The following is a 6,787-nucleotide window of genomic DNA, read 5'->3' as shown; positions in this document are numbered from 1 at the left end:
CTGATTATTGGATATAAGCCCAGAACCTTGAAATGCCCAAGATGCAACTCACAGGCCACATGAAGTTCATAAAGAAGGAAGACCAAGTGGGGGTGATTTGGTTCTTCTTAGAAGGAGCAACAAAATACTCAAGGGAGCAAATATGGAGACAAAGTGAGGGACAGAAACTGAAGGAGGGGCCGTCTGAAGATCACTCCACCTGAGTATCTATCCCATGTGCAGTCACCAAAGGTAGATGCCGATGTGGAAGTCAGGAAATGCGTGCTGATAAGAGCCTGATATGGATGTCTCCTCAGAGGTCTTCAAGAGTCTGACATATTCAGAGGCAGATGCTCACAACTAGCCATTGAACTGATCATGGGGTTCTCAATGAAGGAGTTAGAGTGAAGACTGAAGGAGCTGAAAGGTTTTGCGGCACCATGAGGAGAGCAACAATACCAACCAACCACAGTTCCCAGGGTCTAAACCACCAGCCTGGGAGCACTTAGGGAGAGATCCAGGGCTTTAGCTGAATATGTAAGAGTGGAGGGCCCTTCTGGGCATAGGTGGAAGAAGAGAACCTTGACCTCATGAAGGCTGGATGCCCCAGGGGGTGGGAATTTTGAGGGTGGGGAGGTGGGAGTGGGGGGGTTGATAGAGGTTACATCCACAGAGAAGAAGGAGGAGGGGCGAGGGGATTGGAGGTTCCTGAGTGGGTGGGGATTGGGGTAAGGGGACAACATATGAAATGTAAATAAAACATCCAATAAAAAAAAGAAAATTGGTACAAAAAACATGCTAATGTGTAAGCTCATTAAAATCTAAAATAATAATATTATTATGAAAAATCTTTTTAAGTGTTACTGAATAGATCTGTACTTTGAAATAAAACTGATTATTATCTATAAAAAAAAAAAAGAATTATCATTGCTTAAGGCAGAAGAGCAAATCCGGCCTTTGTTACTCTATCATAGTTGAAAACAGAATCATCTGAAGTATGGCTTGACTCTTGCCTGGGAGGTTGTCAGTTTCTGAAAAATGAAAGCAGTCACTCTCAGCAGTACTGATAACAATATCCGAGTCTAGTGTTCATTGTAAAAACAAAAAAAGGTCATATGAGGAGAGGGAGGAAGAAGGGAAAGAGGAAGAGGTATCACCGGAACTGAGCAAAGAAGGAAACCATGAATACATCTTCACAGCTTCTTGTGATCGTCTCTAATCAGGGGTTATCTCTCAGTGTGTGGAGGAGATGTGTTGTCGGCAGGGTGAAGCATTTTATACAATTTGATATTGCTTTGATTCTTCAATTCATGTGAGTTCATAATTTAAAAAAATTAAAAATGGATATTGCTGGCTCTTTAAATGATTCACTGAATTTCTATACCATACCATTCATAAGAAATCAGTTCTAGATAGATTTTTAAAATGTGAGACAATCTCACCACATATTTAGATTACACAAGAAATGTTACATCTGAATTCAGAGCAAGAATAAATGTATACCAGACAAAAACATAAAATATTTAAAGGAAATGTTTATAAATTAGGTGGGTTTCACTACAGCATCTTCATTGCTGCTTACATGCTAACCTAAAATTTTAATGAAAAAGGGATTAAACGCTAAAATGTAATGCCACCCTCCACACCCTGCATTCTGCTGAGATAGAGAGTCATCAGTAAGACTTCCCCTAGCCTGCTGTCAGCAGTCACATTGACTCTTCTCGAGGCTGTGCTCTGGGCTGTTTCACACTGCCTTCTGGGAAGCATGGAGGTTTCCATTGCTTGAAAGCAATGGTCACACATGTGACCTTCACAATTACACATTGACCTTGCCCCTAACAATGTGATCTGCTCATCTGAGCAATGGGAATTTTTTTCAACCTTTGCTAAACAGAAATCTAAAAGACAGCACAAATCTGGGAAGCACTTGGGTCTGGGCCTTGCCACCAGCTCCCCCATGCAGTTTCCCTCACCTTGAGCTTTGCAAATATTGGAAAAGGAAGACATACATTCTAAGACATACATAGATAAAGATATAGCTCTCTGTTCTGTGACTGGTCCTCTAAACTGATAGAATGCCATGACCCACTCCCCGTTGTTCTCATCAATTAGCTGGGAATAGGAAGTTGGCTGGTTTGTCTTTGTCTCACATTAAAGGTGGGGGTGGGGGAGGAGGGGGATACTATGAAGTCATTATCATGTGATGAACCAGTCTGCCTCCATCTTGACCTTGAAAGCTATCTTATAGCAAAGCCAAACTAGGTTTATTTCTGTTTATAATTAAATCTGTTTCTCAAGGATTAAGCTATGCCCCACCTGTAACCTTAACTACATATGATTCTGTACTGCCTGTTTCAGGAAATGGCAACCATCCCTTCACTTCAAAAGTTTGTTATGAGCAAATTATTTTCTGCTTCTGCAATCCCCACTTATTTGCCTGTCTAATCCCTTGTTTGGAAACCTCCTTCTTCTGAGCTATAAAAATCTTACCTTCCCCAAGTCCAGGGGCTGATCTCTTAAAGTCTGCCTGTGTTCACAAATAAAGCATGCTTCAATTTGGCCATGATTTGGGTCAGTGATGTTTTTCCTCCTGTTTGTGGGACTAACATGGGATTAACACATATCCCCTCATTGCCAGTGGATCTTGGTATCCTTGTTAGCTTTCTGTTGCTGTGATATGTATACCATGATCAAAAGCAACTTGGAGAAAAGGGTTGTTTCACTTTACAGATTATGATTTGTCCCTGAGGGAAGTCAGGGGAGGAACTCAAGAATGGCAGAAACTTGCAGAAACCACAAAGGAATTCTTCCTTGCTTATTGGTTTGAGCCCACGTACATATTCAGCTACCATCTGTACACAGCCTGAGGCCTCTACCTAGGGATGGTGGTGCCCACTGTGGATCTCCTCCATCAACTAGCCATCAAGAAAATACCTTCACAAACATGCCCACAAGCCAGTCTTTTGGAAGCAATTCCTCAGCTGAGGTTCCTTCTTCCTGGGTGCATCAAGTTGACAACCAATATAAGTAAATCACATTTGCTCTTCTGGAAAACAGCAAAATCCAAAGAGAAGGGATCTCTGTCACTTTAATCTACTCCACTTTGTCCCACATCACTATAGTTGCCATATACTCTAATCCCCCAGACTCAGAGTTGTTCTCTGCAAGCACAGTTTCTTATCTCTAGATAGGCTACAATCCAAAAGGCTAATGGAAAGTTCCATCACTTTAGCATGCCTCACATGACCATTCAAAGTCTGAAATTTGGGCATGCAAAAATTTTCAAAGTGATAGCAGATTGAAGGCAAAGATGCCTTTTGTCCAAGGCAGCCACAGTTTCATTTCTATGCTTGGTGTTATCTGTAGACCCACATTCAGGGTAGGGAAGAAGAAGCCTTGAGAAGGATCTCCAGGACTTTCCCCAAATCTTGGTGTTTAGGAATCACTTAAAGCTTTGAAAGCATATGGGTTTCTACTGAGGACAAAGCAAGAAACACTTAAACCCACTGAGGTCTCCACTGCTGTTTTCAAAAGATCGGAAAGGATAGAGTATGAGAGATGATTCAGTGGTTAAGAGAACTTGCTGCTCTTGCAGAGGATCCAGGTTTGTTATCAGCACCCTACCAAGCACCTCACAATGGCCTGTAACTCCAGTTCCAGGGGATCCAATGCCCTCTGGTCTCTGAAGGTACTTGCACTCATGAAGTACACATAAACCCACAGAAGAATACATATATACACAGAAACAACAACAAAGCCCTTTTAAAACATCAAAAGGGAGTGATCTCGGCTTCATAAGAGATTTCCAGTCTGATCTGGTAGGCCAGTGATGCTGGCATAGTGTCTCAGAGTCAGGGTGGTTGAGTAGACCAGCTATGGCTTTGATGTTCACCACACTAACTATGCCAAAGAATGCATTAGTGTAAACTTCACTGTGAATCCCAGACAGCAGTGAGTGGTCTGGCGACTGGAGACTTGGCCTGGAATGTAAAGAGTGAGTTGTGTGACTCACTCTATGAGCTGCAAAGGAAGTCAGGACTTTTCTGAACCTTGTCTAGCAGGGGCTCAGAGCCTCTCAGACTCTGGCTTTGCATGGTGGCTGCTAGCCTCCACTTACTTTCAAAGCAGAATGACTTCTCCTGGTGTTGAGGTTCATGTAAGCTCAGGTCTTGACAAGGAACATACATATTCCATACATGTTCGTATGGAAGATATGAAACTATGTTCCATAGGCCACACATGATTGTCGCTTCTAAGTTCACAGCACTTTGCCCCCTATAACCCACATCAACAAGCTCTCTAAATGTGGAGAGCTGTTTTCCCATCTGTCCTATCCACTCGTGCGTTCTAGCTATTCATGTGCTCCAAGTCAAGATGAAAGGATTCATAGGATGCCTGATAACTTGACAGATTGGCTGTCCTCTACCCATGGGCCTTGATTTTGTGAAAATTTATACAGCTATATTTGTGCTGATGTGACTCACTTGCATACTCTTGGGGTTTAGGGATGAGACAGATAGAAAGAAACCAGGAAAGGGAGGGCTTTGGAGAAAAACAAAGTCAAGACACTCTGTGACTTTCCTATGTTTGGTATAAGATGATCAAAGCAGTAAGATAACATTGTTGAAGAAAAAGTCTTGCCATCCTGCATGCCAAGTTAGGAGCATACAGAAGAGGAATCCTAAGATGAAGGAGGGGGAATTAAAACAGAAAAAAATGAAGCATCTGGGAAAGCATCAGTCTCTGGGCAGGGACCTTGTCATCCTATCATCCAACGCCAGTCACCACTGCCTACTACCACACCTTCTCCCCACCTTCAGCTGTTCTGTAAGAGACTTAATTTGCCTAAAATTAAAGCATGGCAAAGATTAGGAAATTAGAAGGCTTATGGCATATTCACTTACTGTCTTCTTTAGAGAGGCAGCCTCTCTCTCAGGTAGCTCTGCTCCTAATCAAAACTAACCTACACCAAACCTTAGATTCTCAAGTGTAAAACTATATGAAAAAGAGTGGACTAACCATCCAACCCTGTTAGCCTTTTGAAAATGCACGTTTCTCAGCATCAAGTTCAACCAAACTCAGCCAAAAGTATTAGGAATAGAATTACATCCACATACTGAACATATATGGGTTCTTCTTGTCATTACTCTCAAAAATTCAACTATTTACATAGCAGTTGCAAGGTATTATACATTTAAGATGGTAAGATATCCATAGGTTACATGCAAACACACACACACACACACCCACACCCACACACACACACACATTAAATGTATTGATGGGGCTGGAGAGATGGCTCAGAAGTTAAGATCACTTGGCTGCCTTGGCAGAGGACCTGGGTTCACTTCCCGGTGCCTACATGGTGGCTCACAGATCCCTGTTCCATAGGATCCAACACCCTCTTCTATCCTCTGTGGCCACCATTCATATGCATACACAGACATAAAAAATAAAAAAAAAATCTTTAAAGCAATGCATTCCTGCACCGAGGGCTTCTTCATTGATTTCCACATCATGACTGTTCTGACCAGGGCTGTGGTGGACTTAGGCACAACACATTTCTGTTTGGATGGAAGTTCTGAACTGGGATTATAGGGTCACATGGAAGTTCTCTTTGTAGGTTTCAGTCACACCTCGGAACTATTTTGTTTTATGGCCTTACTGATTTACATCTCCACCAACAATGATAAGAGCATCCCTCTTTCCACGTCCCACCAGCCTTACTCAACAACCATTCTTGCTGTGAGGTTTCCTAGGCATTTCTCTGATGATAAGTGACTCTGAGAACTTTTTTGTGTATCTATTTGGCCACTTGTATATCTTGTTTTGTAAAATGTCCATTCAGACCTTTTGCTTATTTTAATCAGATTATTTACTAGTAAGCTCCTGGTTTTTATATAAATTCTCAGTGTCCTACCTGGGTAGCCTGTCTAGATTGTGAAAAGATGCTGCTGCATTCATTCTTTCATGGTTTCATCTTAACCTTAGAAGAACAGAGATGAGAAGAAAGACTATAAAAAAGTACAGATCATATACACATGTGGAGAAAGAGGAGCGAAGGGAAGGAGGCTGGTGGTTGCACAGTCTGCAGCAGCTCGCTATGTGCCTTGTGTGCTGGCCTCTAAGCCTCACTTCAGCTTGAGTACTAAGCCATATCTTAGGAGAATCAGGCTCCTTTTGGAGACTCTGACAGTGTGCACTATCTGGAAATGGATTTCTTAAGGCCATGGTGTCTCCTGACATCACCCGAAAAGCATCAGGGAAAGTGAAGCTGAGGGACATTCCACACATCACTTCACAAGAGGCAGAAAGCGCTGTGCACTGCTAGAGGAGCCTGAGTAGACACAGGCAGTGAGTGCAAAGCCAGGTGCTTCCGGGATGGGTTGTGGACCACACTGGCGCTGCCAGGAAAAATGGAGCAATTTGAATAAAGTCTGCTGACTGGTTAATGGTGTTATTGTAACAATGTTGCTGGTGTTGAGCTTCATGCTGTATCTGTAGGTGTTAACATCTGGAGGAGGCTGATGAAAGGCAGGGAAGAATGTTTCTTCCTATTTGGAAATAGTTCTAATATGAGACATCAAAAAAAATGTTAACAGGGGCAAAAAATTTTAGTGCCTGAAATAATGTGGTTATGGACAGTCATCCTCCATGTCTTGTGGTAGTTGATTCCTTGACACTCTCCACACCACCTCTGCCACCTCCTGTCACACACACACACACACCAAATCTGTGGATGCTCGAGTCAGTCTTTCTCTCTCTCTCTCTCTCTCTCTCTCTCTCTCTCTCTCTCTCTCTCTCTCTC

The sequence above is a fragment of the Grammomys surdaster genome, unplaced genomic scaffold (genome assembly GCF_004785775.1).
Source record: "Grammomys surdaster isolate TR1022 unplaced genomic scaffold, NIH_TR_1.0 258, whole genome shotgun sequence".
In the NCBI taxonomy this organism is placed as follows: domain Eukaryota; kingdom Metazoa; phylum Chordata; class Mammalia; order Rodentia; family Muridae; genus Grammomys; species Grammomys surdaster.
The sequence above is the reverse complement of the archived record's forward strand: the minus strand, read 5'-3'. Positions refer to the sequence as shown.